Here is a 20930-nt window from a genome sequence, read left to right as displayed (position 1 = left end):
CCATTTCAAGCCCCCGGCCATGTGATCTCTTTCTATGAAGATCATCTTCCTTGTAGCTATCACCTCCGCTTGGTGGGTCAGCAAATTGGCAGTCATGATAGGTGATTCCGCCCCTTATATGGTCTTTCATAACGAGAAGGTTTCCTTATGCCTTCACCCCCAAATTCCTCCCAAAGATGGTCTCGGAGTTTCACCTCAACCAGTCAATTCAACTCCCAGACTTCCATACTAAGCCGCACACCACTCATGCAGACAGGACCCTGCACTTGCTTGATGCCCATCGTACACTTGCATTCTACCTGGAGAGAACCCACATCTTCTGTGCCTCTCCATGCTTGTTCGTGGCCATTGCGGTCAGGTCCTGGGTCCAAGCCCTCTCCTCCCAGTGCATCTTGAAGAGGGTCTCTACATGCATCTGCGAGTGCTATGTGCTGTGTAACACCCTGCCACCCAACTGGATTACGGTGCACTCAGCGTGGGCACACATGACCACCTCTGCCTCCCTGGCAGACATATCCTGGCATGACATCTACCAGGCAGGGACCTGGCATTCCATGAACACCTTCACCGCTCGTTACACCATTGACCAGGGGGCGGCAGATGATGCGGCCATGGGCTGTGCTGTCCTGCAGACTGTGATACTTCTTGCATCCTCACATCCACCTTTGTGCTGATCACTGCTTGCTATTTACCCGTTTGACATACATATAGGGCCCATCATTTGAAGAAGAAGAGGAGGTTATTTACCTGTAACTGGTGGTTCTTCGAGATGTGTGGTCCATATTTGAATTCCAGTACCCTCCCACCATCCCTTCTGCTGCGGACTGTACTGTTCAGTGGTAAGAGGGTCACTGAGGGGCATTGTACTGTGCAGCCTCATATAACCTTGCCTGGAACTCAGGGCTGTATATGATGCACGTATAGGTCAATGGACACTGCTACAGAAATCTTCCGGCACATGGCGTGCATGTGCACTCGCATTGGGAATACAAATAGGGACCACGCATCTTGAAGAACTGCCAGTTAAAGGTAGGTAATTTCCTCATCCTTTTCAGCGGTACTACCACCTAGCCAGTTATTTCCCATTTTGTAGTTGTGCATTTGATTTTTCCTTCCTAAGAGAAGTACTTTGCACTTATATTTATTGAATTTCATCTTGTTGAATTCAGACCAGTTCTCCAACTTCTCAAGGTCTCTCTCGATTCTAATTCTGCCCTCCCCTGTGCTCGTGTCATCAGCACGCTCACCACTCTATTATTCAACATCTAGCATACCAGAACATTGTAGTGCTGAACTCTGCAACTGAGATATTGCTGTTGAATATTTTGAAGAGCCATGCATACTTTGTAATGGACTGCTCTTTGAGAGAGAAGAGAAACAAAAGTACAAGTGGGATTTCCTTTAATTCCAGGAAAGAGGTGTGTGACAGGTTGGCTCACAGAAACCCCCCTGGGAACTGCCACCTGATGTGCTGAGACTACCTCTGAGCCCATTTTCCCTGCCAGCTTGGGACTTCAATGCCCTGCCTGGTTGTGCCAGACACACTAGCCTGCTGCAAACACAGACCCAGGTCTGAACCACGTCCCCCAAAAGCTGCAGGCTTAACTGAAAACAGCTTAAGAAGTATTCCTGTCTCCAACACCCAGATACCCAGTTCCTAATGGGATCCAAACCCCAAATAAGTCTGTTTTACTCTTTTTATAAAGCTTATATAGGGTAAACTCATAAATTGTTCCCTCTGACACTGACAGAGAGACATGCACAGCTGTTCGCTCCCCCAGGAATTAATACTTGCTCTGGGTTAATTAATAAGTAAAAATGATTTGATTAAATATAAAAAGTAGGATTTAAATGGTTCCAAATAATAGACAGAACAAAGTGAATTACCAAGCAAAATAAAATAAAACACGCCAGTCTAAGCCAAATACAGTAAGAAAACCGAATACAGATAAAATCTCACCCTCAGAGATGTTTCAATAAGTTTCTTTCACAGACTGGACACCTTCCTAGTCTGGGCCCAATCCTTTCCCCTGGTACAATCCCTGTTCCAGCTCAGGTGGTAGCTAGGGGATTTGTTATGACTGCAGCTTCCATTGTTCTGTTCCACCCCCTTATATAGCTTTGGCACAAGGCGGGAATCTTTTGTCTCTTTGGGTTCCCACCCACCCTTTTAAATGGAAAAGCCCCAGGTTTATGATGGATTCTAGTTCAGGTGACATGATCACATGTCACTATAAGACTTCATTACCCACTTGTCAGCACACACTATACAAGAAGACTTACAAGTAAACAGAGCCATTTACAACCAATTGTCCTGGTTAATGAGAGCCATCAAGATTCCAAGCCACCTTTAATGGCCCACACTTTGCATAATTACAGTAGGACCTCAGAGTTATATTTCATATTTCTAGTTTCAGATACAAGAATGTTACATTTATACAAATTGGATGACCACACTCAGTAGATTATAAGCTTTGTAATGATACCTTACAAGAGACCTTTTGCATGAAGCATATTCCAGTTACATTATATTCACACTCATTAGCATATTTTCATAAAATCATATAGAGTGCAATCTCATAATGTGGATTAGCGTGGAGCAGTATTTAAAACTAAAAAGAAGCTTTGGAATTTCTTAAATGCCTTGAGTGTTTTAGGATGGACAAAACCAAAAAAATTAACCCCAAAGTGTGATGCTTTGAATGAATGCTGAGCATTCTCCCAATGCATAGAGGATAATAGGAATTGGGATGCAAGGTTAAGCAGACCCAAGACAGGGCTGCTGAAGAGTCCCCTGTCATAGAGTTTTTTTGGAAAATAAAATCTCCTTTCTCGGGGTTTGCATTTACTGTGTTTCTAGTAACACAATTTTAAAAAGTCGTAAGCCAGGGTCACAGCCACGTGCCTCCTTGTATAGCTAGCAACCATTTAACACCAGCTGAACAAAGCAAGGAAGTGATTAACAGAAGTGAACCCAGCTATGTTTACCACTCCCTACTAAGTTAGCTATGCTTTGGGTTCCTGTTGCTGTTGAAAAAGGCCCATCTTTTTATATAATTCTGAACAGAAAGCTTCATTAACCTAGAGTTACAGTTGAGAAAGTAGCAGAATGTAAAAGAACTTAAAATTTACTTTTCAGGGGTTTTATCTCCCCCTGACATTCAAAAATAAGGAAATTCTAAAACAAGGTTAATTTATATTGTCAACCGGCCTTCCTCCCAGAAAAGAAAAAAAAGATGAGAAGGTATGAAAATGCATATTTATGGTCTTGGAACAGTCTTCCCTGTATTGGTTGTCTTTATAAAAGATATGTGCTAACTCAACCAGAAGTTGTGGGCTTGATGCACGCCTGACTAATGTAATTGCCTTCTATGACGAGATAACTGGCTCTGTGGATGAGGGGAAAGCAGTGGACGTGTTATTCCTTGACTTTAGCAAAGCTTTTGACACGGTCTCCCAGAGTATTCTTGCCAGCAAGATAAAGAAGTATGGGATGAATGGACTATAAGGTGGATAGAAAGCTGGCTAGATTGTCGGGCTCAACAGGTAGTGATCAATGGCTCCATGTCTAGTTGGCAGCCAGTATCAGGTGGAGTGCCCTAAGGGTTGGTCCTGGGGCCGGTTTTGTTCAATATCTTCATTAATGATCTGGAGGATGGCATGGATTGCAACCTCAGCAAGTTTGCAGGTGACACTAAACTGGGAGGAGAGGTAAATACGCTGGAGGGTACGGATAGGATACAGAGGGACCTAGACAAATTAGAGGATTGTGCCAAAAGAAATCTGATGAGGTTCAGTAAGAACAAGTGCAGAGTCCTGCACTTAGGATGGAAGAATCCCATGCACTGCTACAGACTAGGGACCGAATGGCTCGGCACAGTTCTGCAGAAAAGGACCTAGGGGTTACAGTGGACGAGAAGCTGGATATGAGTCAACAATGTGCCCCTGTTGCCAAAAAGGCCAATGGCATTTTGGGCTGTATAAGTAGGGGCATTGCCAGCAGATAGAGGGACGTGATCATTCCCCTCTATTTGACATTGGTGAGGCCTCATCTGGAGTACTGTGTCCAGTTTTGGGCCCCACACTACAAGAAGAATGTGAAAAAATTGTGAATGTGAAAATGTCCAGCGGAGGGCAACAAAAATGATTAGGGAGCTGGAACACATGACTTATGAGGAGAGGCTGAGGGAATTGGGATTGTTTAGTCTGCAGAAGAGAAGAATGAGGGGGGATTTGATAGCTGCTTTCAACTACCTGAAAGGGGGTTCCAAAGAGGATGGAGCTCAGCTGTTCTCAGTGGTAGCAGATGACAGAATGAGGAGTAATGGTCTCAAGTTGCAGTGGGGGAGGTTTAGGTTGGATATTAGGAAAAACTTTTTCACTAGGAGGCTGGTGAAGCACTGGAATGCGTTACCTAGGGAGGTGGTGGAATCTCCTTCCTTAGAAGTTTTTAAGGTCAGGCTTGAGAAAGCCCTGGCTGGGATGATTTAGTTGGGGATTGGTCCTGCTTTGAGCAGGGGGTTGGACTAGATGACCTCTTGAGGTCCCTTCCAACACTGATATTCTATGATTCTATGATTATTAGGTGAAATTCTATAGCCTCTGTCATGCAAGAAGTCAGACTATATGATCATAGTGGTCACTTCTGGCCTTAACAATCTATGTATCGTAACTCTGCTCCCATACCATCACAATCTTCCTTGTGTACTTGCGCACTCTTAGTACTTTATAAGGTGAGGTCTTATTATTTATACTACAGTAGTCTAGAGAAGAATTCCAGCAGGATCTAGCAATGCAGGGTAAATAGGCAACACAATAAATGGTATAATGCTGATAACATGCAAAGTAATGCAAACTGGAAGAAATAATTTGAATTTATATGAAGTGTGAGTTCTCAGTTTTAACCACTCAGGAAAAAGACCTGAGCAGTTCTGTGGAGTGGACAGCTTAATGACATCATCTGCTAAATGTACTCCAATTATTCAAAAAAAAAAAAAAGATGTTGGAATGTACAAAAATGGGATAGAAATTATAGTAAAAAATGATGATGCCATTCTGTAAATTGATATGTCCTCACCTAGATTACAGTTCAGTTCCAGACAACCTATCAATAAGGCTACAGTTATGTCACGGCAATCACAGAAGTAATGGAATCTGTAACTTCCAGAGACCCCTTCACTCTCCTGCAACTCCAGCTGACCTTTACTCTAACATACTCTTATCTTTTTAGGCCTTGCAGTCCTAGCCATAGGAAAGGGTTTATTTGACTAAGTAAATAGGATGGGCTTGTGCTCATGATATAAGATATAGGTCTTAGAATCAGGGGATAAAAGTAGGTTCTATTCCCAGCTCTAGCCAGATTTCCCAAGTTACCTTGAGCAGGTCACTTGAACTGAGAGTCTGTGCCTGTCTGTAAAAAGTATGCTGTGAGGCTATGCTAATTTGCGCTTATAAAGTGTTTCGAGATCTTCTAATGGCATGTGAGTAAGTGTGAAGTGGGCTTAGAGCATTTTTAAGCAGATGAAGATCTGAAGTTAAATTTCAAACTCAAAGGTTCATAGTTTCAGTGAGATAAGTATCCCAAGTGTTCAGGCAATATGAAAATTATCTTAATCATAATATTTAGCACACTTTTCATATGACACTCGCAAAGTGCTTTACAAACATTAAGTGTCACACTGCCAGGGCAGTAAATATTATCTTCACTTTACAGTTGGGGAAATTGGGTCAGACAGGTTATATGTCACACAGCAAATCAGTTTTAGAGATGGGACTAGAATCTGTGTCTCCTAATTCCAAGTCCTGTGTTCATACCACTCAGCATAACCATACTAATCTGGAGCCTAATCAGAATTATCTGAACTTCCTTGTTCTGCAGAAAATGCTTTTGTGAAAAATTGCCAGTACTTCCAGCTTCTGGCTGGACCAGGAGTACCATCAGAACCATACAGTGCTTCGGAATTCCAGCCCCAGTCAGCGTGTGTAAATTCCTTGTGTGAAAATAAACAGTGAGAACAAAAATTATCCAAATGTTTATGATTTGTATTATTTTAGTACTTATAAGGCCCAGCCAAGATCAGGGTTCCATCTTCCTAAATTCTTTATAAGTTTACAGTAAGAAAGAGTCTTTGCCCCAAAAGCTTTTATGCTAAATAGGCAAGAACCAAAGGAATTCTTATTACCATTATTTTACTGATAGAGAACAGAAACTTACTCAAGGTCACATTAGAAGTTTGTGGCAGATCCACACTAAAATCCAGATCTTTTGAAGTCCTAGTCTGGTACCTAACTACACAACAATCCTTTCTTCCTATTATTTATCTTTAAATAGTATTCAGAGGCACAATTTAGTTCAAGGCTCATTGAGCAAAGCATTGTAAAAACATGTAGTGAGAGACAGTACCAGCCCTTCAGAGTTTATAGTGTAAAAAGGACATGATATGCAAAAAGCTGCTGTTTAAAAAAAAAACAAAACTACAAAGTGAGAGGAGGAGAAGAACAGGAACAGCAATTACTTAAACTTGAATATGAAATTATTAAATCTTTCTGCATACATGCATAAAGCAAAGCTTCGACTGGTGTAGAAATAGGCTAGAGAACACAATTAGAGAGAAAAGATATTTATCTGACTCTTTAAGGATGTGTACATGACTATAGTTTAATGATCCAGTATTATTCCTCTTTATCTTCAACTTGTTTCAGGGGTTATGGAAGAGGGCTAAATTGCCTTTGTTCCCAAGTAAAGAAGATACCACAAACATCACGGTAACATTGACTTTGTAGGAAATGTGTTCAAACTTCATAACAGTTTTGGCTTGGGGGGTGAAGGCTTAGGTGAGTTCCTACTTTATCTCAATGGCTTCACCCCCCACAAAATAGTTAAACAGAACTGAGATTCCAAAAAGGAAACAAGCTAAAATGTTTGAAGAGACAGCAAAGGAAATGTCTTTTTCTAGTCAGACATACACCTTTTCCTTGCAAAGAGAAACATTTTATGCCTTTGTCATATACCTTTGCCTCATTTCTTGGTTATACAGATTAAATTAAATATTCAGCATTGAGATAAACTTTCACCTCTGAGATGTAGGGTAGCCTAGTGGTCAGAGTACAGGATGGAGAGCTTCCATTCATGAGTTCTAGTCTTCAGTGGGTTTCAGTTTCCCTGTACCAGATCACCTAATCTGACTTCCTGTGTAGCGCAGGCCTTCAGCACCCACAAACTAAACCCAACAATCAATATTGGACCAAACTATTACAGTCCACAGGAGACTAGTCCACTATGTGTGACAAAGAGAATAGGAGAGACTGAGGTGCACCCGTGCCTGAGGAGCCTGCAATGCAAGAAAATGATTACATGGGATATATTAGATAATCCCAGAAAGTGACGGCCACACACACTACATAGAAAGGCAAAAACAAAAAACCCAAAGTCTATGCCAATCTGACCTGGGGAAAATACCTTCCCAATCCCACATATGACAATCAATTAGACCCTGAGCATTTGAGCAAGAACCAGTCAGCCAAGCATGTGTGAGAGAATGCTCAGTCCCACCTTAGAGCTCTGGCCTTCCCCATCCAATGTCCCATCTCGAGCTGTGGCCATCCCTGATGCTTCAGAGGAAGGAGATCAACCTCCATCCCAGAATACATTTTTTTGTGTGTGTGTGGGGGGGAGGAATCTCTTCCTGACCCCTGTAGGTAGCTGGCTGAAACCATGAAGCGTGAGCTTTTATGAACATAAGAGGTGAACTGAAAGTGAACCCCAGGGCTGCTGAGCCCTGCACCCTACCAACATAAGCAACACCATCATACAACCCCACTCATAAATTTGTCCAGCTCTTTCTTAAAACTAATTAAGTTCTTTGCCCCCACAACTCCTGTTGGGAGGTTGTTTCAGAAACACATCTCTAATTGTTAGAAACCTTCTAATTTCCCGTCTGAATTTGTTCATGGCCAGTGTAAACCCATTTGTTCTTGTGCCAACACTGTCCTTTAGCTTAAATAGGTCTTTACCCTCCTAATGCATTTATAGAAAGCAATCTTATCCCTCCTCAGCCTTATTTTGCTACGCTAAATAAGCCAAGCTCTTCTAGTCTCCTCTCATAAGACAGGCCCTCCACCCCGATCATCCTAGTAGCTCTTCTCTGTACCTGTTCCAGTTTGAATTCATCTCTCTAGAACTTGGGTGACCCAAACTGTACACAGTATTCCAAATGAAGTCCTCCCAGAACCTTGTAGAATGGGATTAATACTTCTCTATCTCTATTGGAAATGCCTTGCCTGATATATACTAGAATTGCATTTACCTTTTTTTCACAGCCTCAGCACATTGGTGACTCATAGCCATCCTGTGATTGACCCATACATCCAGGTGCCTTTTTTCCTCTGTTGCTTCTAACTGATGAGCTCCCAGCTTGTAGCAGAAATTCTTATGATTAGACTCAAAGTGTATGTCCTTGCACTTTGTACTATTGAATTTCATCCCACTTCTGTCATTCCAGTCTTCAAGGTCATCCAGATCTTCCTGCATAATATTCCAATCCTCTTCAGTATTGATGATGCTTCCTAACATTGTATCATCAGCAAATGTCATTAGTACTCTCCTACTTTTTGTGCCAAGGTCATTAGTAAAAATATTGAATAGGATTGGTCCCAAGATCGATCCTTGAGGAATTCCATTAATGACCTCCCACCAGTTTGATAGTTCACATTTCAGCAAAAGCTGTAGCAGTCTCCCCTTCAGCAAGTTCCTTAGCCACCTTACAATTCTTGTATTAATCTTCTAATTTCCTGTGTGGTACTGTCTCAAATGCTTTACTGATAGCTAAGTATATTAGATATACTGCATTTCCCATATCTAAAAAACCACTTATTTTCTCAAAGGAGGAAATCAGGTTAGACTGGCATAATCTATCTTTGGTAAACCCATGTTGCATTATGTCCCCTTTATCATTTGCCACCATTAATTTAGTTATTCTTTGCTTCAAGATTTGTTTTAAAGCATTGCTTACTATTAAGGTCAGAGTAACAGGTCTGTAATTGCTCAGATCACTTTTTTCCCCTTTCTTAAATATAGATATGACAGTAGCTGTTGGTCATCTGGTACCCTCCCCCCCCCCCCCCAAGATAGATGGATTTATTAAAAACCCTTGCTACTAGACTAGCAGTCTCATGTACCAATTCTTTCAGTATTCTGGGATGGAAATTATCTAGTTCCCCTTCTTACACTACATCTTTCTCATGGGTATATGCAATAGTTCTTTCCAGCACAGGATCCCCCTATCAAGAATCCCTTCAACATTTATCCTCCTATAAGAATTTTTCCATGAAAGATATGTGGATCTGTGATTTCCTTCTCTCTAAATCCTCATTCTTCTGAGATTTGCGGTCTTCTTTGATTTTATTAGATGAGACATAAGAAATTATTGAAGGGAGTCAAGTATCAGAGGGGTAGCCGTGTTAGTCTGAATCCACAAAAACAAGAAGTGCGGTGGCACCTTAAAGACTAACAGATTTATTTGGACATAAGTTTTTGTGGATAAAATACCCACTTCTTCAGATGCAATTTAGTCTTTAAGGTGCCACTGGACTCCTTGTTGTTTTATTGAAGGGAGTGTGAATGTGTGTGTTTGTTTCTGCAACTAAAGTAATTTATTTGTGAAACTCCATGATGAAGGTCCTATGACACACAACTATTAATTTCTATACAGTAGAGGACAGTGGTGTGTATGTATGCACGTTTACATATACAAGCACAAGAGTCGTGGACTGAAATAAATAACACATTGTAAAATGTAACCCAAAAGATAAGCAAATTGCAGATAAATAATATAAAAGGAAAAAACACATTCCCTCATAGGCAAGTTACTGATTGTCTAAAGCTAGGGAACAAAGAGGCAATTTGATTTTGGTGGTTGTATTTTCTTGGCTTCCCTTTTAAAAATAAATAATTGTTGGGATTCTACAGTAAATGTACAATAATGGTTTTTGTATATCTGTCAGTTGTTCTTCAGTGTATGTGTGTTTATATGAGAAATGTGTGTGTTGTCTGTGTGTATGTATTATCGGTTCAGCTGTGTATGTTATTCTTGTGTGTACAGTTGTGTGTCCCTAGGTAGATGGTATTGTGTGTATGTCATTGTATGTCCACTTATGTATGGTTATATATCTTCGGTGGATACTTGTGTGTTTCTTTGCGTCTGGATGGATGGTTGTCCCTATGGGTGGGGGATTGTGTGTCCCCATGTGTGATTTGTATATATAGTTATGATTGTCTCCTCTGGTATATATCCCTGTGTGTGATTTGTGGGTGCAGTTATGGTTCTCCCTATGGTGTATTCCTTGTGCATGGGTGCATGTCCCTGTTCGTTGGTATGTATGGTTTGGGAGTACGTATCTTTTTGTGTATATGGAATGAAATTTGTGTGTACATTATGGTTGTCTCTCTGGTGTGTGTCCCTGTGTGTGTAGTTATGGTTGTCTCTCTGGTATATATATCCCTCTGTGTGTGTGAGATGTGTGTGTCATTACGGTTGTCTCCCTGGTGTGTGGTTGTGTGTCTCAGTGTGTGAGAAGTGTATGTTGTTATAGTTGTCTCTCTGGTGTAAATCTGTGTGTGGTTGTGTGTCCAGCGGTGTCATTACAGCTGTCTCCCTGGTGTATCTCCATGTGTGTGAGAAGTGTATGTTGTCATAGTTGTCTCTCTGGTGTATATCTGTGTGTATGGTTGTGTGTCTGGGAGTGTGGCATTACAGCTGTCTCCCTTGTATGTCCATGTATGTGTGTAGTTGTGTGGGGTGTGTATGTGTGTGTGTGAGATGTGTAGTTGTCTCCCTAGTACATAGCTGTGTGTGGGATTCTGTGTCCAGGTGTGTGGCACTACGGCTGTCTCCCTGGTGTATGTCTGTGTCTGTGTGTAGTTGTGTGGTGTGTATGATGTGTAGTTGTCTCCTTGGTGTATAGCTGTGTGTGTGTTTCTGTGTGGTTCTGTGTCTAGGTGTGTGGTATTAGGCCTGTCTCCCTGGTGTATGTTGGTATATGTGTATATTTGTGTGGTGTGTGTGTGAGAGAGAGATGTGTATGCTGGTATAGTTGTCTCCCTGGCATGTAGCTGTGTGTGGTTGTGTGGCATTCGGGCTGTCTCCTTGGTTTGTGTCCGTGACAGTTGTGTGGTGTGTGTGTGTGTGTGAGAGATGTGGATGCTGGTGTCGTTGTCTCCCTGCAGTGCCCCGCTGGGTCCCGTCTCGGGGACGAGGGAAGTGGAGGCCCCGGCCCCGGCCCCGTGTCGCGACTGGCGAGTGCGGCAGGCTCCCCGCTCCCCCGCCCCGCCGGCGGTGCCGCAGTGCCGTGCGCTGCGTCTGGGGCCGGCCAGGGGGCGCTGGCTGCTGCTCGCCGAGGCGGCCTCGGCCGCGGAGAGAGCTCGCCCGGGCTGGCTTGGCGTGAGGGCGGGCGCCGGCCTCTCCAGCGCTCGCTCGCTGTGTGTGCGGGGCCCGCCCAGGAGCGGCGGCGAGCGGAGCGGGGCCCGGGGGATCCCTTCAGCCATGCAGACCCGGCGGCGCCTGCTGCCTCCCGAGGTGAGTGAGCCGGCCCGCGCCCTCCACCCCGAAGGCCCGGGCATCCCGCTCCCCAGGCCCCTGCTGCCCGATGTCAGGCCCTGGCGGCCGCCCAGGGCGGGGGCTGGCTACCGGGGGAAGCCCCCTCACCTGGCGGGAGCGCCGCGGTCCCTAGCGTGTCGTGAACGGGGACCAGGGCTGGGGGCTCGACGGAGCCAGGAGCCCCCCTCCACCTGGGGCAGCCAGAGGGGAGAGACCCCCCCACCCACCGAGGAAGAGGTCAGGGACGACTCCTCAGCGAGCCCCCAGCCCCGGGCCCCCCCTCCCCCGCCTGCGGCTGAGGGTGCTGGAGCCCCCCAGCCCCGGGGACCCCCGCCTGCGGCTGAGGGTGCTGGAGCCCCCCAGCCCCGGGGACCCCCGCCTGCGGCTGAGGGTGCTGGAGCCCCCCAGCCCCGGGGACCCCCGCCTGCGGCTGAGGGTGCTGGAGCCCCCCAGCTCTGGGCACCTCTTCTCTCCCCCGGCTACAGTTGAGGGTGCTCGAGCCCCCCACTCCCCCTTTCTGAGCACCCAGCCTTCGGATCCCAGAGAGGAGGGAAAGAGCCCTCTAGAGTGCAGTTAGGCTCCCTCTAGAGTGCTCCTTGTGCCTTCTAATATGTTGCTCCTCCCTGAACCCCCAGCCCTGGGATCCCTGCATCTCTTTGCTCTGTATCTGGCATGGTAGCAGCCCCACTTGTAAGGGATGCTGTTTATGTGACTCAGTTTTTTTGTGAAACCCCAGAATTGGGGGGGTGAAACAAACCCCTGTTTGCCCCTAAGGTGCCTCTCTCAGACCCTGGACCTAAATCCTAAAGGGGAGGTTTGTAACTAGTATCTTTTTAGTACTATGCTTGAGATGTCTTTATGGGTTGTGAACATTATTATTTCATGGTGGTGTGATGTGAAGCATGTCACTTCTGCAAGGGCAGTGGTGATGGGGAGGAAAGGGTATGTTTTATAACATCTACAGTTATATTAAACCATAGACTCATAGGACTGCAAGGGACCTCGAGAGGTCATCTAGTCCAGTCCCCTGCACTCAAGGCAGAACTAAGTATTATCTAGACCATCCGTGACAGGTGTTTGTCCAACCTGCTCTTAAAAATCCCCAATGATGGAGATTATACAACCTCCCTAGGCAATTTATTCCAGTGCTTAATCACTCTGACAGGAAGTTTTTCCTAATGTCCAACCTAAACCGCCCTCGCTGTAATTTAAGCCCATTGCTTCTTGTCCTATCCTCAGAGGTTAAGAAGAACATTTTTCTTCCTCCTCCTTGTAACAGCCTTTTATGTACTTGAAAACAGTTATCATGTCCCCTCTCAGTCTTCTCTTTTCCAGACTAAACAAACCCAATTTTTTCAATCTTCCCTCATAGGTCATTTAATCATTTTTCAGAGTAACAGCCGTGTTAGTCTGTATTTGTAAAAAGAAAAGGAGTACTTGTGGCACCTTAGAGACTAACCAATTTATTTGAGCATGAGCTTTCGTGAGCTACAGCTAATCATTTTTGTTGCTCTTCTCTGGATTTTCTCCAATTTGTTCACATCTTTCCTGAAATGTGGTGCCCAGAACTGGACACAGTACTCTAGCTGAGGCCTAATCAGTGTGGAGTAGAGCGGGAGAATTACTTCTCATGTCTTGCTTACAATACACCTGCTAATACATTCCAGAATGATGTTTGCTTTTTTTGCATTTAGTTCGTAATCCACTATGACCCCCAGATCCCTTTCTGCAGTACTCCTTCCTAGGCAGTGATTTCCCATTTTGTATGTGTGCAACTGATTGTTCCTTCCTAAGTGGAGTACTTTGCATTTGTCCTTATTGAGTTTCATTCTGTTTACTTCAGACCATTTCTCCAGTTTGTCCAGATCATTTTGAATTTTAATCCTATCCTCCAAAGCACTTGCAACCCCTCTCAGCTTGGTATACTCCACAAACTTTATAAGTGTACTCTTTATGCCATTATCTAAATCAGTGGTTCTCCAACTTTTGTACTGGTGACCCCTTTCACATACCAAGCCTCTAAGTGTGACCCCCCCCTTATAAAAGAAAAACACTTTTAAATATATTTAACACCATTATAAATGCTGGAGGCAAAGTGGGGTTTGGAGTGAAGGCTGACAGCTCGCGACCCCCCATGTAATAACCTCGTGACCCCCTGAGGGGTCTTGACCCCCAGTTTGAGAACCCCTGATCTAAATCATTGATGAAGATATTGAACAGAACCGTACCCTGCGGGACCCCACTCGTTATGCCCTTCCAGCATGACTGTGAACCACTGATAACTACTCTCTGGGAACGATTTTCCAACCTATTATGCACCCACATTATAGTAGCTCCATCTAGATTGCATTTCCCTAGTTTGTTTATGAGAAGATCAAGAGAGACAGTATCAAAAGCCTTACTAAAGTCAAGATATGACCACATCTACCGCTCCCCCAATCACCCCCATCCATGATCGTGTCCAACAATAAAAATAATCAGCTCCCTCAATATTTCAGGTTTTGTCAGTTGTGTACTAATCCTTTGGTCATAAACAGGTCCAGATGATGCATTGTGTCTGAAGGACTGTTTTTAACATGCCAACTAGCTTGGAAACGAGTACCAGATGGGAATTAATAGACCTTCAATTTTAGAGTTAACTATCTTGTTTATCTCTTTATTTAAAAAGTTTTACAATTATTTTTTAACAAATCTGAGCCTTCCAGGGATTTCATTGTTAGGTATACTTTTATTCAAACGTTTCTGTTAGAGATGGACCAAAATGTGAAACTTCAAATCCAACCACCTTCCAATTTGGGTGGTTGTAGTGCTTATTTAGAATTCTTAGATGAACCTTCCTTCCCCTAAGATTTTGATTCCAGATTGGATTCAAAACAGGAAGGGGCCTACTCGAGTGAGTAGGGGAGAGATGGAAGTTATGCTGTAATAAAAGCTGTTCTGATGTTTGGGAAAGTTTTATTGTTTAGAAAGTGTTTTTAGACATAGTAATTGAATTTTAGTAACAGGTTGTTTTCTGTTGTGTGGAATGCACCTAGGCTGTAGGTATGCCTGACAGATAATTCAGTGATCAAAAGAGTATGAAAAATGTATAGATACATAAAAATGTAAATGTTTATAAGTTCTGGTTCACATGTATCCATTTTATGAGATATCAGCCCAAGATAGAGGAAATGGTATCCAATCCAAACCTGGACCCAGATTCAATCTCCAAACCAAGCCCTCATCTAAATCTAATACATAACTAGCTCTAAACACTGCCTGACTCTCTAATTTCCATATTTTAGATTGGCAGATTCAACTCCTTTAAACCTATGTTATAGGGTTCAGTACTAGGTCAGGTACAAATTAAATATATTTGTTTTTAATTTGGCACAATTTAATTTGGCACAAGAGCTCTCCTGCCAACAAAAAACTTTCACCCCGCATCAAGTGAAAGCGGTTTTGTCGGCAGGAAAGCGCTCCTGCCGACAAAGCGCTGTTCACACCGGTGCTTTTCATCAGTAAAACTTTCCTCATTCGGGGGTGTGTATTTTTTTTTAACACCCCTGAATGACAAAAGTTTTGCTGATGAAGTGCCAATGTAGGCAAACCCTTAGCAAATACTGATTTCTGTCTTTCTATTGAGTCTTGTTGATTTCTGTCGTTCTATTGGGTCTTATTTATTTACTTATTAATGCTCCAGTATCCTCAAAGATGCTAGCACAGCTCTGGGTCTGCACAAAAGGGCAAAGCATTTAATGTATATGCTAAGTATATATTATTGTTTTTTCAATGAAGTGGCAGATAGGGACACCCATCCCTCCGACATCCCTGGATACGTGGTCATTTCCCATCAGATAACTTCGTTAGGTCAGATTTGTGCCAATGATGCTTGTGAGTTCTTGTATTAAAAGAAGTGCACTTACTGCACCAATTAAACTTTGCAGCATTATTTGTGTTTCTCATTTTCCTGGTCTTAACGTGGCGTTCAAGAAGTATCACCACTTTATGTTTCAGTGTTTTGAGTTAATATAGAATAATGAAAGTGTTTCTGTATGACTTGAAACATTTAATGGAAACATGAAATGAAACCATTATTCATTTTGCAAATGTTCTTTCAAAGTACAGTATTTATATTTGCTCTAAATTTTAAATGTTTCTTTTGGTGAATAATAAAAAATGAATTTACATTACAGAATTCATAGCAAGATTATCATTGGAGGTCTGGTGATGATTTATTTATTTTTCTACAAGTAGTATGATATACTTACACTGAACATTACCAACTCTTTTAAGAAGCAGATCAAAGAGCTTTTCAGATCCCATAATAGCAGTTCTGTCCATGAATGACACTGTAACTATTAGAGAGGCTTTCCGTTTTGCAGATTTAGTGTTGTCATGTCAAAACTGCTTTGAACTCAATACACATGTTCATCTACCTGTTTTTGCTTTAAGTACTGTATGATCTAACAATTGATTTGGGGTCGGTAGGATAAAAGCTAATTCAGATGTAGTTATGAATCCAGAATGTGGGTATACACAGTGATTGCAAATATAAGGTGAAATAACAAGTTTGTATGTTCACCAAGAAATATATTAAACAAAATCAGTTGGCCAATCTGATTGCTAGATGGCTCAGAGGTGTCAATAAACAAAAATTTAAATTAAGACTTAATGGCACTGTCAGGTTAAAAATAGTTCACAAAAATATATTTCTTTAAATATTAGTAACAAAGCTCAGATTCTAAAAAGTAAAAATTTTAATCAGCTAATTTTGTTTGCTATTGTTTACTTTTTACATTCCACTCAGCAATTTAAACCGGTCTATCTCACTTTTGTTTCTACTCAGTTTCACTTTTCTGGTGCTCATGTGCTCATTGTTCCATTAGCAGGGTTGCAAATACTACTGGGGAATGTTTAAGGAAGATACAGAGCTGGGGGTCTTCTATTCCAGCTTCTGTCCAGACTTTTTCTTGCCATGGGCAAGTCACTTAACTTTTGAGTGTCTTAAATTTGCCTGTCACAGGTTCAGGTTATCTGCACCTTTTTGGTCCCACCTTTTCGGCCTGCTCAAGGAATGCTCTAGCTTTCACCCCTGTCTGGGTAGGGACCCTTGTCCTATTCCCAATTCCTTCTGACTAGAGATTTTAGGCTGCAGCCTCCTGCTCCTGACTGTGATTCTCCCCAAGCATATCACACAAACATCCAGCCCCTTGCTCCTTTATTTCTTTCCAAGGACAATGGCTTGGTCTTTACAAATGACCAGACAGTCTTTGTAAGCAGACTGTATGTATTCAGGGATGAAGAGCATACAGAGAAAATGTATACACACTGCAAATGTACATGCACAGCAAATATACCATAAACCACGCATTTTCCACATAGGCAATCTGGCAGGCCAGTGCCCTTCAAACCTTTTGTCCAGGGTTGGGTCCCTTTCTTAGTCAAAAGGTCATGTCTGTTTGTTAGATCAGAAAGAAGATCCCTGAATCTAGTTAAACTCAACCTTTTATGCCAAAAACCTTTCTTTGTTTCCTTGGGCCTCTGGTATCTGTTTGGCTCAGAAATGCAAACCACCTTAGGGTAGTACTACTTCGGAGTTGTTTACAATCTAAGAAACTGTAGTGATCACCCCCAACTGTTTTTAGTTCCAGGAGCAGTTGTGGTAACCCTCCTCCCATAGAGCTGAACACAGTTCCTACTCCACAATGATAGACAGAACATTCCCAAAATTAATACTGTGTGGTCCCCAAAAATGCTGTATGTAGTTGCAATATCTGTGACAGTTGCTATCAGTTAAATAGGGATAACACTAACCTTACCCTTTTTGGGACTGTGACAAGTGCTGGTCTCATATGATGACGGACCCATTGCTGGGGGGTGTGTGTGCAAAGGGTCACATGACACTCCCCAAAGTGCCTGGGCAGGGCCAGAGCTGGAAGGGAAGAGGCAGGTCCAGAGCCTCTCCTCTTCCGTCCACACTGCCTGGTGCAGCAGCTGCATTCTCCCAGGCAGCCTCCAGCCTTGGCAGGCTGTGTGGCCAGAGGCTGCTTGGGAGATGCCAGGGGACTGGAGCAGAGTGCCCCTCCCCCCACGCCAGGTAATGTGGGATGGGAAGAGGACGGGGAGTGCGCAGGGCCCCCGGGCTGGGGGTGGAGTGGGGACGAGTCATGTGGGGGGTGGGGTGGAGTCACATAAAGGGGTCACGTGGGGGTGGGGATGAGTCATATGGGGAGGTCACGTGCCCCCCTTTAGCTGGTGCCCCCTTTGTGTCCCTCCTACTAGTCACCTGCTAAATTAACTAGTGTTTCTAATTTTTAGTGGCTTTTGGATAGATGACAATGTGCAGTCTTGCCTACACTGGAGAATTGACAAAGAAATCCCCACTACTTCAGCTGGACCAGTGGTGGAACGAGTGGGAGCACCGATGTAGACAAGGCTCTGGTGGTTCGACCTGTAAACCACCATTTTAGTTCTAATCAAATGGTGGTAAAAATGGGTCTGGTTGCTGGAGCCTTACGTATGCTAGGACTCCTACTAGTTCTAACCCCAGCTCTGCTGAATTGGTAGGATTTTTTGTCAACAATTTCCCCAGTGTTGACAAAGCCTTGAAATGGCAGTACTGTTTTAATCTAATCTGATTTTTAAGAAATCATTGCATTTCTATTAATAGTTTGTAAAATCATTTTTAAACAATCTAAATATTGTCTAAAGTACCTGAGTGTGCCTTTGAAGTAATTTATTCATAAAATGTACAATATTTGATGTATGATACTATTAAACACACTTTAATCCAGTACATAAACCCTCTTTTAATTCATTGATTTGATGTCACAACTATAAATACTGAAATTTTCAGGAGAAGAAAAAAAAATCACATTAAACAATTTAACTTTTAAAACTGGTGCAATTTAAAAAGTATTCTAGGAACTAATTGTTATAGTGCAATGATTTATTTTTTTAAATGCCTGTTTTATCACATAACAACATATGCATTACGGCCGCTAAATGGACATTTCATCTGTACTGTGATCGAGTGAGTGACAGCTTTACTCTTCACATATTAATCTTTATCTGGTTTTGGTGTCTAATTTATACACAGCCTTAGCACATCAGAACAGAAATGCTGTTCCCTAATACAACAAAAATAGGTACTATATCATAGTTTTCAGACTTTGTTTTGTATTTGGGCTGGTCTTAACTATGGGGAGATGCAGCAGCCAGCAGGTGGAATTGTTGTAGCAGAGATCGATTTAGCGGGTCTAGTGAAAACCCGCTAAATCAACAGCAGAGCACTCTCTAGTCGACCCCTGGTAATCCAGCTTTCTGAAAAGAGTAAGGGAAGTTGATGGGAGAGTGTCTCCCGTCAACACAGTGCAATGAAGACACCGGGGTAAGTTGATCTAAGCTACGTCAATTCCAGCTACGTTATTCACGTAGCTTGAGTAGCATAACTTAGGTTGACTTACCCCCGTAGTGAAGACAGGCCCTCAGTCGTTCCAAACCATGCCATATAATAAATTGCCACTGCTTCCACTTTTAGGCCAGCTTGATAATCCAGCAGGGCACAGTAGCTGGTCTTGTATCACAAAATTACACTGTGGATGGGATGGAGCTTAATTCATCATTAGTGTATATTGGATGCTTCTTCGCTGTTTGGTGCACTCAGCATATAAAAATACACTTACACAAATATAAAAATGCACATCTGTTAAACTACAGTATTTGCAGGTCACTTTAAATAGCACATACGGAAATGGGCTAAATGTCAAATTGTAATTCTGAAATTCTTGTCAATGCGTTTGTTTTTGTATAAGTGGTGAAAGGTGAATGAAAAGTCAGTTTGCTTTACACAACGTACTGTACTTTTTTGATGCTATAACTGTTTTTAAATGTAAAGTGTCGCTTAATATTGAACATCAATATACACATGTATTTGTAATTAATAATACATGACTATCGTTGATATTTGAATAACATACTTTTCTGTGTATCATACTTTCCTAGCTTGCGAAGTCTTCAATTAATTTGTTACCTGTAAAATATATTTGCAGTTTTCTTTCTCAATTGATATAGTTCCCCCCCCCCATTTTTGGAAAAGATCTATATTAATGCACAAGGAATAGAAACTGATTTTGGAGACTGATGTAGAAGAAACTGGTATAAATTAAATGTCCCGTGTTCACTGAATTTTTTTTCTTGCTAGTCCTTTGTTTTTCTGTAGCTGTCTTTTCATCTCTGCTGGTCAGCGTCACTTCTCTACAGATGCATTTATACATCCTCTTTTGCCTTTTAAGTGAACATGTAAAGAAGATCTTTTTTTGTTGCTTACAAAACTTGAATTAAGTAGAGGTCCTGAGTACTCGGTTGCTTGAGTGAAGTGTAAGATATGTGAGTGTCAGACCTGGGCCTTTCTGGATACTGTGTGTGTGTGACTAAATGTTGTAAATCCTATTACCCAGAGTAATGTGCATGGTTAATGTAATGTTCCTCATCTGATACCTTAATGATCAACTAGGAATCCAGATTGAAGATTGTAGTTGAAGTGGCTTGAAGAATTGGCTTCTCTTATCACTTGGAAGTGTGGTAGGCACACTGTGTTGACAATTTCATCTGTGTTAGCTGTAATGTTTTGATTGGGATCTTACCAGGAGTGTTTGAGGCACAGAACATCACATGCCCTGGAAAGCAGAGGCAAGAAAATAGGTGAGTGTTGGAGAAATGAACGGGAAAAAGGGAGCGAGACTGGGAAATCGATAAGGAGATTAGTCCTTTTTTTTTTTCTTATACAGTGCCTAAAGTCTGCAAAGTGCTTTACAGACAGATAATATAGATACAGTCTCTGCTCTGAGTAGGTTAAAATCTAAGGTCCTGATCCTATGAAGGGAACTGCCATTGTCTGGAGCCCTAATTATTTTGGGGGGAATCTGAAAGAGGAAATCACTTTGCAGGATCGGGACCTAATTGTATTCATGAAGCAGCAAAAGAGAGCAAACAGTGATAGGAAGCATATGGGTTAAAATAATCTGTCTCACCTTGACCTGCTTGTTTGTTTGGTTCACCTATTATATCTTGTCTCTTAGATTGTAAGTGCTTTGGAGCAAAGCCTTTTGTATAAGTTTGTACAGTATTTATCACAGTGGGCTCCAGCCTGCTTAGTCCCAGAGCTGCCACAAATGATAAATAAATAATTAGGTCATGCAATTACTCAGGTTTGTTACAATCTTGACTTTATTATTTTACTGCCTTTATGCGTGTACATAAATATATAACCTTCAAACGATTATATTTAAACATATAAGTTTATTTACTTGAGTTTTTGTTTAGAGGGAGACTTGAGAAAAGGGCACAGATAGA

General features: G+C 42.4%; 1 protein-coding gene across 1 annotated transcript in view; it reads left to right on the top strand.

Annotated features, from left to right (window-relative positions):
* Positions 1 to 11401: 11401 nt before the first annotated feature.
* The window catches only part of ZFYVE9 (zinc finger FYVE-type containing 9), a 95616-nt gene continuing 86087 nt past the window's right edge, over positions 11402 to 20930 (top strand). The window contains exon 1 of the mRNA XM_084637607.1: positions 11402 to 11573. The gene's annotated coding sequence lies outside the window, so the exon portion shown is untranslated. The remainder of the gene's footprint in view (positions 11574 to 20930) is intronic.

Source organism: Lepidochelys olivacea (assembly GCF_965140295.1).
Source record: "Lepidochelys olivacea isolate rLepOli2 genome assembly, chromosome: 8".
Classification (NCBI taxonomy): Eukaryota; Metazoa; Chordata; order Testudines; family Cheloniidae; genus Lepidochelys; species Lepidochelys olivacea.
The sequence above is the reverse complement of the archived record's forward strand: the minus strand, read 5'-3'. Positions and strand labels throughout refer to the sequence as shown.